Below are 15,641 nucleotides of genomic sequence, written 5' to 3'. Positions count from 1 at the left end.
GTATCATATTCACATTACACAATCTAACAATTAAATTACACATGTCCATTGTAATCAAAGACAAAAGAACAGGAAACACAGTTGTCTTCACTCTCCTAACCACATCTTCTTTTATGCTTGGCTTTAAGCTGATATTTGTTGTCTTTTTTTTTTTTTTTTTTTTTTTAAGAATAATGTAATGTCATCAGCAGTTCTGTTGTGGAAACTTTGAGTTGATGACACAAGTGAACCCATCTTCTTATTCATCTTTCAACTTGTGAAACAGCAGGAGAAAGGTTCAGTAAGTCTCCTCATACCAACATCTTGCAGAGGTACAGCACAAAATACCTCCACAGAGCCCAGGCATCATCTCCATTTAGCTCTACATTGCAGACCAAGCTGTCAGCAAGTGAAATAAACAAAAAATATTTAAACCCCCCTTGAGAACAAAGCAGCACTATCCATTTCCACTGATATTATCAACAGGTTTGTAGGCCAAGCCACAAAGCACAAGGCATGCAACTATACTCCTCCCACACACAATTGTTTTTCTAAACCACACTGAATTGTCCACATTGTGCTTATAGGAACTGAATGCAGCACAGTGAGCAGGAACCAGAGCTGTCATTGCCTCCATCCCATCCCATGCAGAGCAGAACCACTCCAGGGATCAGCATGTAGCACATCATGAAGCAACTTCAGAGGCTTTGAGGGAAATATAGTTACTCAACAGCTCATAAACGGAGGCTTTGTGAAATAGCTCAAGCACCAGTGGAGAAAACAGTCATATTAATCCTGCAGATTCTGCTCGGAGTCTTCTTCTACCTCAGTCTTTCCTGGCTCTTCACAGCACACAGTACAAACTGTGACCTGGAATGGAATTCTCATCTTACAATCAGCCTCCTGCACTACATTAATCTTTCAGGTACTGGCCAGACAAGGATATATAATGCTCCTTGTGCCTCATTCGGAATTTGGTGAGAAAGAAGAGCCTGTTAGCACAGCAGTCAATGCACTGGCATCTGATCTGAAGTTAGGCACAAAATCTCAAATACATAAATTGCACACATTTAACAAGACAGCACATTGTGAATGGCTCCTGACACAATTCCTGTATTCTCCACAGCCTCGTGCTTGCTAGATTTCTGCTTGCTTGCCTGCACCTCGCTGTCCTTTCCCCCCTCTGTTCTCAGAGCAGCTTGCATCTCCACTACAATCCTGATGCGACAGAGGCAACAGGATTCCAGCTGCTCCTCTGCACCAGTACGCTGAGGATAGCGAGGAGACCAGCTAGCCCTCCAGATCTTCAAACATTTCTGATGTACACACACCAACTGTGTAACCACAAATACATTCAAGCATTAGAAACAAATTCTTCATTAGAGGATGACAACATGCAACTTTTTTTTTTTTTTTCCAGCTAACCAACCCTTCTCATTCTCCAGCCCAGCAGAACAGAGGGCATCAAGACCAGTGCCAAGAGCACTAACCTATGTTTTGGACAATGATACATAAACCTACCAGAAGCACATCTGAATAGCTTTTGATTCACATCTTCAGCTAGCTCAAAGCAGTTTCATGCATTTCATGCTCTCAATAGTACAGAAGATCTGAAAAGTGAATGTCAGGCTGAACTAGATGCTGCAAGCATCCACTCAGCAATGAAGAAATCCACCATTTCACCAAGTCTGAGACAAGAAGAGGATTCACCATCAGTAAATACCTCAAGTATTTTCAAATGAAAAGAAAAAATATTGAGAAATATAAAGCAACATTCTTTTTCGTCCTTTCTCAGTCCTAAGTTTCAAAATTAATAGGTACAAAACTGAAGAACTTTCACTGTCAGCAACTAAGCCTTTACAACCCAAGCTGAAGATTTGTAACTGAGAAAAAACTTCTTGCAGTAGTGCACATTTGGCTAAATCACAAAAACTTTCCACTTCCACATATTGCATATCTTAGTGCAAATGTTGAAAATGCAAATTAAAGCCTGAGTTGGAAAAAAAGATTTCTATATATTGTATAGTGTTGCAGACTGATCCAAACAGAAGACCTCCACAAAAACATCACACCAGTTATGCAGTACCCACAGTCTCATCAATGACACAGACCATTTTTTATCTTTTAAAGGTGGCACTTAAAGAGACAAAATATCTGACTGACAACAGACAGCATACTGCTGCACAGCAGTGTTCTTCCTGTTCTTCTTTCACAGGTGTTTTGTGGTTGGTCAAAAAGACAATAACAACATTTAAAAAAGAAAGCCCTACATTTTTCTGAAACATATCCCTTTAAAACGCAAAACACAATTGCTCTATGTGCCCACCTCTCTCATACAAAATCTTTTAAACCAAACCAAAACAGGCATATAGCTACTAGCCCTCATCATGTAAAAATACCCACAGAAAATAAAATTTAAAAAAACAGCAGAGATAGAAACTGCAGAATACCAAGCTCAAAGCCAAATGAGTTACAAAATAAGACCTATGTCAGAACTGCAAGTCAATTTACAGCCTTTCTTTTTCTGTAAGATGAACATAAAAGACCACAAAGCATTTCCATGAATAACTAAAAGGCGTGGGTCATTGTCATTCTTTTAAGTTAAATGGATAACAGTTAGAAACATGATTTGAAGCTAAATACAGTCACATGTCTTCATTAAGAGGAACTTGATACCATAATTACATTTCTCCAGTGAGTAATTCAGAGCAGGAGCTCTGTACTCAACAGCTATGAATCATCCTGTAAGGCAGCCATGTTCACTCTACCCAGAGAGCCAGCCTCAACCAAACTATGGCTCACCTTTGCAAAATCACCTTGCAAACAGGCTTGTTTAAAAGAAATTTATATTCATACTATCACATACTAATACACTACAATAAGTCAGAATTTTTTTTTTTTTGCTTGGTTGCAAATGCTGCTGAATTCCTTTCAGTTTACAACTCTAAGATAGTATTAACAGGATCTTCCAAATTTTCAATTTTATTTTGAAAAATGGAGATTTCTAAGAGGGTGCCAGTCACTGTAATTTGAATTTATATTTGGAGTAGAGGAATCCCTTTTTCTCACTGGTATATCCTGATGGACCTCATGGTTAAGGAACTCAGTAGTCCTACTCACTGTAGTTTAGAACTCAATATGACTGAAGCTGTGAGGCAAATTACAATGTTTTTTCCTTATGATAAAGTCAGAGAAAGAGCAAAAGACTTTTAGGGTTCTTATTGGCAGAGGCAAACAAAGGACCTTCAGCTAAAGGAGAAAAGAACAGATACCTCCAGTTGGGAAGTCATCACCTGCATGATTTAGGATAAACAAACAAAACCTAAACAAAAACTATTCATTTTCATTTTACCCTAACTATTCAACCCTTGCTTTTTTCCTGCTCCACCACCTTCCAAAGAAATGCCTCTGGGCAAAGCAGAAGGGGAACACATCTCTATTAATGAAGCTTAACAAAAAAACGGTAGTAGATGGCACATTTCTCCTCTCGCATCATGTTAGGCAGCCAATCACTCACTGATTTGAGAGCAGTGTGCTGAAATCAAGATGAGCAAAGTCTCTGTAAGTGGGAAACCCTGCAAATGTTCTCAGTATTAGAGAGGGCTCACTGACAGCACTGATAATTGATAACAACAGTAGAACACCAAAACCTCCTTGGACAGATTCTGGGCTAGAGAGTGTACTAGAGCTGAGGATGTTCTACAGCTGAAAAAGCACAAAGTTCTATGCAGCTAGTGACCATTTTATAAAAACAGCAGTTTTTATATTTCAGATGATGCACTAACAAATGCATACATTTGCTTTATAGTGATTCATAAGCATGCAGTCAAGTAACACTTTTCCAGCTCATTTCCAGTTTCAGCCCAGATCAGATCAGATCACAAGTGATTACCCAATTGATTCAGTAGCTCCAGAGCTGGTGACAAAGAAATGAATAATCTAGACTGAACAGACTCATTATTGAGATCTAAGTTCCTCCACCTTCTGCCAGAACTCACAGATCACTTACACCACCAGGCCAGTGCTGCAGCTTTTCTAAATCTGGTTCACTAAATCTTACTTACAGAAGTGAAGAATGAGAAGCTGTGGTCACAGAGCAGCTCTTCCAAGAAATCTATTCATATATGTGCATGCATGCAAAGCATGACACTCCAAGGCTTGAAGCTGAGCTAACATAACCAGCAAGCAGTAGTTTAGGCAGGTGCAAACAAATCCACCACATTGTACAAGCCCTTGTAACATCTACAGGGATGTCTGCAAGACTTAACCAACAGCAAATCAACTGGTCTGCAACCACTGTGCATACTTGGCAGTCATAATGCAAAAATCCACTTTTATAAAAACTAAAAAGAGATAGTAAGCAGTAACAACAAAAGCTCATCTGAAGCTTATGAAGTCCTTCCCCATGATTTCCCTCTGGCTGGTTAAACTCCAAAAGCCTGAAGGTGTAGAGCTTTCCCCTGACTTGGCATTTTCTCAGAATTCAGGATATCTGAACACAGCCTTTATTGTTGATACATTTCCTACTCACCAGTGTGTGTCATAGATGTAAAAACACAGGAAAACATTCTACTAGTTCCACCCAAATTTTACTAAATTAATATTTATTTGCATTTTAAACACAAAAATAAACCAGTGAGTCTTAATCTGGGTTCTGCAAAGACCTATTCACAATTATTTAGTTACTTGAAACATAACTTATTTACAATTTCTGTTTCTTGTCATGTCTTCTCTCTTGTCTATTCTCTTCACTACTTTCACATGCTGATGTTTCACTTCCCATTTACATTTTTGAATGCCTAGTATGGTGTAGTTATGCAAATTTACTTCTATCTAGTTCCTAAATTCTGCTTTTTGTCATGTTTTTCATTTTATATTAAATAAGAATGCATCAGTAGAATTTAATAGCAAGACTAAATGATTAATTTTTCCTTAATTGTTAGTGAGCCATTCTGTGAAGCTACTTCCCACTCTACTCTAGATACCAGCTTAAAAGCTTTGTTCTTTACAATTAAGGCAAACTCCAAAGCACAGATTTCAAGAGATTATGAACTAACACAGTCATGATTAGCTAAGTGCACTTCAAAGACACGCTGCAGTGATCCAACTTGCTGTTTGATTCCAAACATTATCACATGATAAATATCATCAGTATTTCAACACATCATCTATACAGTAAATACAATCTGAGCTTAAAAGTAATTACTAAGAATATTTCTTGTGGTAAAGAAAGAAAGAAAAATATAAGCATTGAACAAAGGTAGTTTACCTTCAGCTATACACACCACTCAAAAGCAAATCTAGTAAGGTCTTGAATAATGAAACATTGCATTCTAAGTTGCTCTTGTTCTCTGCTTCTGAGCAGAAACTGCAGAAAGAAACTGCTTATTTCATGTAGTGAGACTTCTATTGCCTCACTCTGGTGCTAAAAACTCAGGGTGTTATCATAGATAACTTAGTATCATAGATGCTTTGGTGAATAGAACTGCTCTAACCAGATTATTTCCATATGCAGTATTATCAAATTGCAAAGCAATTCCTGACACTTGAGAGGAACCATGAACAGCAAGATCGAAAGAATAAAATGCAACACTCTCAACTTTCTATCTAACATCTCAAAACCCACAAGACTAAAGAAGACCCTGACAAAGGCTGAACTGAAAATGATACATGCTCTGACATCCCACGTGCACAGGCAAGGTGTGGAAGGTTTGAGGAGAGGAGGCAGCAGATCCATTTTGGAAAATGTGTTTATTCTCCTGCTACTACTGAATTACAAGATCAATATTGACATTAGTTTCTGGCAATGGACGCCTAAAAGCTCTCTCTGGTAAATGAGAATGAGCTCCTCCTTTTTCCAGAGCAAAGTAGGACAGACTTGCTTTTGACAACCACTTCACTACATCAGAACAACTTTCTTTTCCAGAGCACCAAACAACAGTACCAGAAGTAGTATACCACGTGTATAAACCTGGGCACATAGAAGAGCACTGGAGCAGCAGCACTGGTAGTTATATTCTTTAAAATATGCCATAAAATTACAAATCAACAAAGTGACTCTTGCAAATGAAAGCAAAGGTTTTTCAGTTTTCACACAACAATAATGGTTCAACCACAATAATTTCTCACCACCATGCTTGACAACAAAAGTGATTTACCAGGACACAAATCTTGAAGAAAGACAAAACATATTTGCCTCAACTCCTTTCAAAGTCTCTCCCATTATAAGCCAAAGAGAAAACAAAGCCTCTCCATAATACTATTTTATTTCTCACAAGTAAATCACAGGAAAAAAGTATATCACAGAACAACAGAAAATTAGACATTTAAAACCATTTCACTTGCCACTGCACCCCAAGAAATCTTTGTTCAGGTTAAAGGGGTCTGCTAATAGCCAAAATGTAGAAGCTTGAGCTGAAAGTTTCAGACATACTGCCATTTCTGAAGATTCCTTCTTATATAAGGGTTCTCACCCAACCCAATGACTGTTTTCAAGACAATTGCCATTACATAGGAATAGCTAGCATAGGAAATGCTTTATTACTCCACAAATAGTTAAAACCATAGTATAAGTAGCATGCTACTTTCCTGACAAACAAACCCAAATTAAATTGACATGAAAAACTAACTTCTGACATCAAGAAGGTGGAAAAGCTCTTGCAAGCTTTATCAGAACATCACACAGAGCCTGCACCTCTCATTCTCAGAGCAGCAATATACGAGTATTTTTTTAAAAAGCAAGTAGTGATAAGGAGACAGAAGGAACCACCAAGTGCTGAATGCCTCTTTAAATCCTGTATTTAGACAGAATAAAAGTTGGCAAGTTATCAAAGCACAAATAAATCCAAAAATACTGTGACATTAGTTGTGAAATTCACATCAAAAAGAAAGTAATGAGGACACTAAGTTGATTAGCTGCAGTGATAAACTAAGGCAAGAACTGTTCTGCCTTCTCATAAAATATGCCTAGAAGTTAACTGGAACAAGAATATTGACATAGAGAAAACAGCTATAAATAGAAGGGGGTTAATAATTCAAATTTCTATTCCCACGACAACAATACACTAAAGACTCTAACTTCTTAATCTTTTTACATGGTGTTTTAAAAATACTTTATCTTCTGTACTACAGTCATCTTATTTTTATGAATAATTTATCCTTTAAAAATATAATAGAGATTTTATTTCAACAGAAGTATTTTCACAGATATTCAGCAAAGTGAGGCTATGCTGGGATAATTAGATGTGGCCACTTAAGCGGATTTTTTTAAAAGGGGCCTCTTAAAAATAGATTTACTTTATCCTAATATAAACCACATAAACTCTGTTATACATTTCAACTACTATAGCTGCTACAAAATATTTTTCAATTAGGCACTTGCATTTATGCCAAAGTAGCATCTCAGATACTTTAAGGTCCAGCCGATACTATGTATCTTCACAGACAAAAATGCAAGAAAAGTTAACGGAGAAAAGACAAAGAAAGAAAAAGCAACTGCATCAACACCAACACAGAGAGGGGAAAAAAACCCATGATAACCAAACTTCTCTAAGCACCAAAAGCAGCCCTGTGACACACTTGGAAACACAATCTAATTACTTCAAATCCCAAACCAGTACTTCACTCACAGTTTTTCTCACCCAAGTAAATGAGTGTTGAAGCTTTCAAGTTAAACAAAATGGAGTGAAGGAAAAAAAATACAGAAAGAGTTCTTTATTTAAAAAGTTGAAACAGAAGAGGACTTTTGTAACTTTATGGTGAAGAAGAAACTGAATGCAATGTGAGTTGTAATCCAGCATATTTGCAGCAGCAGAAATCATGAAAGCACCCAATATGCGCATTCAGTTTCAAAAGATACAGAATTGCTGCAAATCGTGCCCAAACTACTAGAAATTCAGATGGTAAGTGATAAGGAAAAGACCTGATTGTGGCCTTAATGTTACTTCTAACTTTTAAAGTTACATCTTCACATTCTTGCAAATTTTGGTTCTAATGAAGAATTCAGTTCCTGCTAAATAACAGTCTTTTTAGGGATTATTTTTCTGCTATTTTTAAACATTGTAGCTCTTCATACAGCAGATTTATTTACAGTGCCAAAAGGAAATAGAAATCACCACAGTTATCAAAACAGACTCATATAAAAAATAAATAATATTTATGTATTTGTGTTTGCTGAAGTCTAGAAAATCAGGCAAAAACACATGGAGTATTTAAAAAATGGCACCTAACACTGAAAAGGGTAATTTGGTACAGAAAATATGCTTTTATTATTACTCAGGTTAAAAAATAAAATTAAATTAATTATGTTGAGCTTACTAATTTTTCACATAGCTAGAGATCAGTTGATTCAAGTGTAAATAAACCTCTTTAATAAAAAAAAAAAATTACTTTCTTGTATTACTGCCACTGGTATCCCATGCAGGTTTATAGCACTACCATTATAATGTGTATCTTTTTTAAGCATTTGACATTCTACAATAGTTTATACACACTTTGTAATAATAATAATAATAATAATAATAATAATAATAATAATAATAATAATAATAATAATAATAATAATAATGTTGTTTAAAGAGAAGTTAAGTGTTGTAGATGGATGTGTATTAGTGTATTAGAAAGTCCTTTTTTCATAAAAAGAGTCCATAAAAGGACTTTACTCAAAAGCATTGTGTCTGTCTTCTGTGGATATTAAAAAGAAGCTGAACAATATCAGCCTGCTGAGGACAGATAATCAGTCCCTCCTCATTTTTATTATTAACAACAGAAAGCCTCTTCTTTCATTAGCAAGATTTTTGTGCCAAAAATTAATCTACCATTTTCTGCTGACACTCTGCCAGACTACTGATGCTTTTCTTCACCCAAGAGAGTTTAGAAACTACTTCTCACTTTCCAGTCAGCTTTTATCTCAGATTCCCAAACACGGTCCTCCCATGAAGAGAAAAACAAGACAGCACTTCTCCACATGCATACATCCACCCCTTCTCACTGAAATTATTACTATGAGTAAATAATTCAAAATACTTAAGCAGATGGAGACAAGTGCTCTTCACCTCCTGATGGTTCAATCCTAGTGTCTTGGCACATGCAAGACTCCCATGAAACTTCCATTCAAACCTGGCATAGGACAACTGAAAGAATAAAATCACAGAATCATTTTGGTTGGAACAGATCTTTCATTGAGTCCAACCTCAGCACTGCCAAGTCCACCACCAAACCATGCCCCTCACCATCACATCTACACATCTTTTAAATACCTCCAGGGATGGCAACTCAATCATTTCCCTGGGCAGCCTGTTCCAGTGACTGACCACCCTTTAGATAAAGAAATTATTTCTTCTAATGTCCAATCTAACCCCCATCTGATGCAACATGAGGCCATTGTATCTTTTCTATCCCTTGTTACCTGGGGAAAAAAACAGCACCTTGCTCCAACTTCTTTTCAGATATTTATAGAGCTACATTTCAAATAGTATTTCTACAAGGTTTGGACTCATTATAGGGGTTTTTGTTATTGTAGATATCCATAAATTAGTATGTGTCTCTGCTGTGTCTCACAGACATCTGGCCATTTCAGGCCTACACAGAATCATAGAACCTTTTGATTGGAAAAGACCTTTGATTTACTGCTGTCTGTGTACCAAGTTCTAACTCCTCTTTGCCTAAAGGATCCCTGGTACTTAAGACAATCCTCCTTAAATATCTTCACTGAATCTTGAGTTGCATGCTTGGTGGAAAAGGGAAAGAGAGAGGAAATTCAGAAGTCCTCCTCTGTTGTCAGCTGAAACAAAAGGAAGACACTTAGCACTGAAGGCTGGAAAAACAAACACTCCAAGCTCACATGGTTTTCCAAACACCACACACAACACAGAATCCCAAAGACCTTGCTTCTCATAGCAACACCTATTTGTTCAAAAGGGATCTCAAAAAAACACACCAAAAGCAACCTCAACCCACCAAGCAAGCAAAAAACCAAGCAAACAAACAAAAAAACCCCAAAACAATAAAAAAACACCACCAATAAGTCGAAAAAACCCAACATCCTAACACCTGCAGAGAACAAACAACATAGCTAGCCATTGTCAAACACTGAAACACAAAGGATCCAGAAGCAGGTAATCCCAGTGTTGTGATTCCTAGCATACCCATGCCCACATCTCCCTGTTATACCTCCAGTCCCAGGATGCTGAGTCCTTACCACAGCAGTTCACTCATTTCCTAGCCTGGACCTCATCTGTGACTACTGGTTTCCTTCCCTCCCACAGCTGTCACCGGAGAGTCATTTGTTCTGCAGATTCCATTTTACAGATTATTATATTTTATAAAGCAGAAAATATTTGAACTACACATCCTCACACAGAACGCCACAAGAGCACTGTAAGAAACACATTAAGAATACTATGCCTCCAAGAGCCAACAAGCTAATGTTAGAAGACATGACACTTAGAGTGAATACACACCTGGTTACCACACAGGTCCTTAATTTCTTTGGGAGTCAGGAGGGAAATAATGAGGAAGCTGGGGAGAAGGAATAAGCCAAGAATAGTAAATTTAATGGCAGACTATTAAAAAAAAAAAAAAGTAAAACCCAGAAATACTGAAAGGTAGATGAAGTGGAAAAAAAGTACAAGCATGAGGACGAAAGTGTTTTTCCAAAGCAGTGGAAGCAATCTGAGGAGTGAAGCAAACAGGAAGGGAATGCAGTGGTCAATGCACTTTATGTGCTCCTTTCTATCACATCAACTTTGTACTTAGCTTTGAGTCTCTACTGACAACATTTATCTTTGTTTACCTGGTTCTCTCCTGTGTGTGTATACAGAAACAACAGGCTAACTACTGATAGAAAGCCATCACATAAACCAGCCTTTTGGGGGGTTATTTGTAGTGGCACAAATGTAATCAGTTTTTTTAATCAGGCATTCTTTATATTCTTCTGTTATTAACAGTCAACATACAAATATCAATATCAACATCCATCTCTCAAGCACAGAAGATAAAAAGTGGTACAAATGCTACCAACTATTCTATTTTCTACAGATTTCTTTCAATGTTCTCCACATCATCTACTTACTCTGATTTTTTAACTGCTTTTAGTACTCTGTGGCTGCACAAGTTTTCCACATTAAAACTGTCTCAAAACCTCTTGACAGCAGGACTCTGAGCCTCTTAAAATGTCAGGTTGATCCTACAGAACACCAGCTATTGCATATTCCATACCAAAGCTTTCATAAACGACTGACTATTCTTACACTTATATTTTTAAATATTTCATTGCTTTGTTAACTGTTCCTTTTGTGTATTCAGACAAAAGACTTTTAAAACATTGAAAAGTAACAAATGTTTCATATTACTGCAGGCAAAACAAAAAACACACTAACATTAACTCAACATAAACACTCCCATGACTTCCACAAAACTGATTTTCTACCTCTACTGCTCAAACGAGCTATGGCAAACATACTGCCAGTTGATGCAAACTCTAAACTTGCATTATATAACTCATCTTCAAATATTCTCATAGTTTTTTGGGGTTTTTTTTATCCAGTGGATGTATGGTGCTTGGGAACAAAGGGAGGACTGGAATGACCTGAAGTGCCAGCAAATGGTGCAAGCTCCTAGTAGACTCTACATCATTAAAAAACGTTCATCTGTTCCAAATTAACATATGAGCAAAAGCCTCTGCTTTCTGCTCTGAATACATGAAATCTGGAAACAAAAGCCTCAGAAAAACATTGTGAAAAGGCTGAAGCGTCTCAACTTTTGGTAGACCCTGCAAGTGAACTTCAAAATATAATAAAGATCACTTGGGTCTCATAAAAGGACATTAGAAATTACAGGGGTATCCTCCCTTCTTACAAGTAAATTCATGCAAAGAATAAAAATACCATCATGTACAGGCACAAAATTTAAAGCTGTAACTTCCAATATTTTTTTTCAGTCGTCACAGTTTCTGCAGGAAGTGCATTTATGCAACTATTTTATGTGCAATATTCTCAGTTCTTCAAGATGTCTTAGAAATACTTTATTTTTTAGAGGCAGACCATGAGGCCAACTCACTCTGCCCCTTATTCCCAGGAACTGTACCTCAACTTGTTCAAATTTTCTGTTAAGAAAAAAAAATGAAGTAATAACAAATATGGGGGCCATTTACCACCTTATCATGGGAACTAAAACTGTTCAGCATTATAGCAACATATAGATATCAATATCACAAGCAAACACTGGACACATATCTGATGGAGTTCCTTTAAGATATTTTGATGCAGAATTCACAAAGCTATTCTAAAAATAAGAATAATTGCAAATAAAAGATATTCTGGAAACAGAAGAGCACTCTTTACAATTCAGTTTCATAGTGAACATCTAATGCAACACTACTGATCAAAAATATGCAAAGTTTAGCCATTTTGAAAGAAACTTAAGTAAGCTGAGTAGCAGATTTATACTAAGTACATTTTGCATCAAGAGAAAAACTACAGTACTCAGAATTCTAATGCTCTTGAAGTAGATACCAAATCTCTCCTCCCAATTCAATTCAACCAAAACATTTATCCCACTCTGTTTAAGTCAATTAAAAGATCTGGAGCAATTTTCTCCCCTGTGGCAAACAACGAAAGCATTGAAGTAGCAAAGATGGTACCCGAGGTCAGTCTGGGTCCTCTGTTTGTGTACAACCAAATCTGCAAGAAGCCTTATTCTGTAGCACACTAGCAATTAAATTTTGGCTACCTAAAATTGCTAAAACAAAAAGAAATAAACAATGTGCACACCTGTCTGGTCTGTCAACCCCCCTACTCTGCCAAAAAAACAAACAGTGGGAGACAGTATATAATTGCACCAATTCTACTTATCAGAGGAAGCTTTTTTGACACATCACTGTCACTATTTGTTTTCTTTAATCTTCTGAAGCCAGCATGTAAATTCAATTATTTTGGTAGCTACATATCCACAAACATTTGCACATGAGGGCCTCACTCTGCAACTCTAATATATGCAAATGGACCACATTCCTGAATTTATTCCCACCAAATGTTGAGATAAAAGGATTTACCCATGCAGATTTGACAGACAGTAAAACGGACTGGTTAATGTTGCACATAAGCTAATTGGTCCTTCAGGCATTATACAAATATCTGTAACCTTAACCTTGTAGCACCTACCATTTGTAATTTTTGACAGAACCACTGCTTTGTTACCCACTGTGAATTCTGGACCATAAGTTTACACCTTACCAACTCAAAGAAAAACTGCCTGTTTACAAGTTACTACTGTGATTTCCAAAACTTAATTAAAAAAACCTGCTTAATTTCTAAAGCAATATGATTTCTAACACTAGTTCTCATGTAGTTATCAAAAAAAAAAAAAAAGACTAAAACTTTCACATGGGTGAGTGATGTGAGAACTAACAGCACTGCCACAACACAAATTGTTTAATGCACTCAGACATCAGTGCTACATTTTTTTTCAGCCCTCCACAATACAAAGTTCCCATATTCTGAGGCAAATGAATGGAGATTTGAGATGTGGTACACAGCACCATGTGTGTCAATACTCCCAGGGTGTATCAGTACACACACATTACAAACACACATTAAAACCCAACAAGCAAGTTTTCCTATGTAACTGTGTCAGTGATTCTTATCTCAGATTTTTCTGTCCTGGACTGCTTGCAGAAACCACCAGTTGTGAAAAAGGGTTAACTTCCTAACTTAACAGCAAGTCATAATGTCACCCTCAAACCGAAGAAGCCCTGTGGACTTTGCATAAAATACAATGCCACATTCCACAGCCCAGTGACAACTTTTAGAGAACCAAGGGCAAAGCTTCCATGTGTATCTCTAGATCTATGAAAAAGCACTTAAGCTGCTTGAACTCTGCTTCTGGTCACTGAAACACACCACCAGCTTTCCAGCTAAATAGTCAAAACACCAGCATACATTTCCACCCAACTTCTAAATGATAACACTGTTTTTCCTGCATCCTCATCCTACAAATGTCATTCTGACAGAGAGTATTTTCCTCAGTTTTTATTTTAAATTTTACATTTGCAAAAAAACAGAGCATGCTGCAAATGTAAGGAAACTTTCAAAACAATGTGCAACATTTTACAAGCTTATTGACTCAACATTCAACTTGCAAGAAAGGGGAGGGAGTAGCAAATCAGGGAGAAGAGGCAGGATATGTTCCCTCTTTACTATATCACAAGAATCAAAGGCAGATTTTTATTTTTTTGAGAAGGCTTTCCTACACTAGAATCTGGAGTTCTGCCAAAAGTCTACAGACAATTGGAGAACTAGCAGTTTTATGACATCAGATATTCCAAGGAAGTGAAACCTGACTTAACGGAAGTGATTTTTATTCAAGAAAAACAGATATTTAAATAGATATCAACAGAAAATATTTTAAAACCATGCATGGAGGAAGTTCCCTTAAAAAAAAATTAAGTAACATTTAATTTCAGGCTGAAACCCCACCCAAGCATGTTTCCAAGTCAATACACAACAATATGCTCTTGGTATTACTGATACACTTGATTTTTTTTTTAAAGGCAAAAAAAACCCCAAAACCAAAAACAAACACAAACCCCAAAATAGAAAGAAAAAAAAAAAAACAGTTATTAAAGAACCTATGTTCAATTGTCCTTCTCTTTCTCTGACTCTTGTGAAAAGCATTGCTTTCTAGCATGAAAATTCTGAAGCCTGGAAAACCATTATCAGTCTGAACTGAAGCTTCTAGATCAAAGTTTCCAAGTGACCTGATGATTGATTCCCCAGCCCCCTTAATGCATTCTACCAGTCTGCATAACTTTGAGAAGTGTTTGGATATTCAATATTTCTTTATATGCAATTTTCCTAAAAGGAAGTGTGTTACAAACTTCAGCTTTGCGTTTTAATTCATCTTTGAAGGCCTACAGTTGTGCGAGTCACTGGCCAATACTGCAAACCACAGGCTGATCAAATTTCTACTACATGTTTCATGTAGTCATGTAACTTTGAGCCTTAAACTATAGCCCTAGAAAACACGAATAACGTGTTACTGGGGTTTCTAGTCATGCCCAGCTTCAAGGACTCCCTCAGCCTGAACAGAGTTCAATACCCACAGTATAACAGCACCATTGACTGAGAGATCATGTAAGATTTACTTTGGCAACAGTTGTCAATTCTAAATGAACAAAACTTGTCAATGTATCTGGTGACAAGAAAAGTCTGTAAATGCAGAAAGTTCTGGCAAAAAACCCACTATGCTTTCTTGATTTTGGAAGGTATCCAGCATCAGTCTGTAAGCACACATGGGCTGGAGCTAGACAAACCAGCGATTCTGGCACAAGAGGTTTCCGTTTCTCTTTCAGGAACTCTTTGGGACTAATGAAGATTTATTCTCCCCGTACAAAGAAACAGGTTCTCATCTGTGGAAGCGTTTAGTTGCTTGTTAAGAAAGCGTATGATGACCGCACACTGCCGAAGCCATCATCCCCGGCTACTGCCCGCTCTGACCTGCCCAGGGAATCACCGTCTGACTGGAAAGACATAGACACTGCTTTTCCACACTGAGCCCTGTGGTTCAGAAGGAAACCGGTAGTTTGACACTCCTGCCTGTTTTCAGCTACGTTTCGAATAACCTAAACATCTCTTAAAAATCACAAAGCAACCACCAAGGGTTCT

General features: G+C 37.1%; 1 protein-coding gene across 9 annotated transcripts in view; it reads right to left on the bottom strand.

Annotated features, from left to right (window-relative positions):
• The window catches only part of PIK3CB (phosphatidylinositol-4,5-bisphosphate 3-kinase catalytic subunit beta), a 100,350-nt gene that overhangs the window by 53,404 nt on the left and 31,305 nt on the right, over nucleotides 1-15,641 (bottom strand). The window contains exon 1 of one of the 9 annotated variants that reach the window (XM_071751869.1): nucleotides 15,474-15,516. The exons of the other annotated variants lie outside the window; for them this stretch is intronic. The gene's annotated coding sequence lies outside the window, so the exon portion shown is untranslated. Of the gene's footprint in view, nucleotides 1-15,473; nucleotides 15,517-15,641 lie in introns of those variants that run through there. 9 annotated transcript variants of the gene reach the window in all.

This window comes from Heliangelus exortis, chromosome 9 (genome assembly GCF_036169615.1).
Source record: "Heliangelus exortis chromosome 9, bHelExo1.hap1, whole genome shotgun sequence".
Taxonomy (NCBI): domain Eukaryota; kingdom Metazoa; phylum Chordata; class Aves; order Apodiformes; family Trochilidae; genus Heliangelus; species Heliangelus exortis.
Note: the sequence above shows the minus strand (reverse complement) of the source record. Positions and strands in the feature narration are given on the sequence as shown.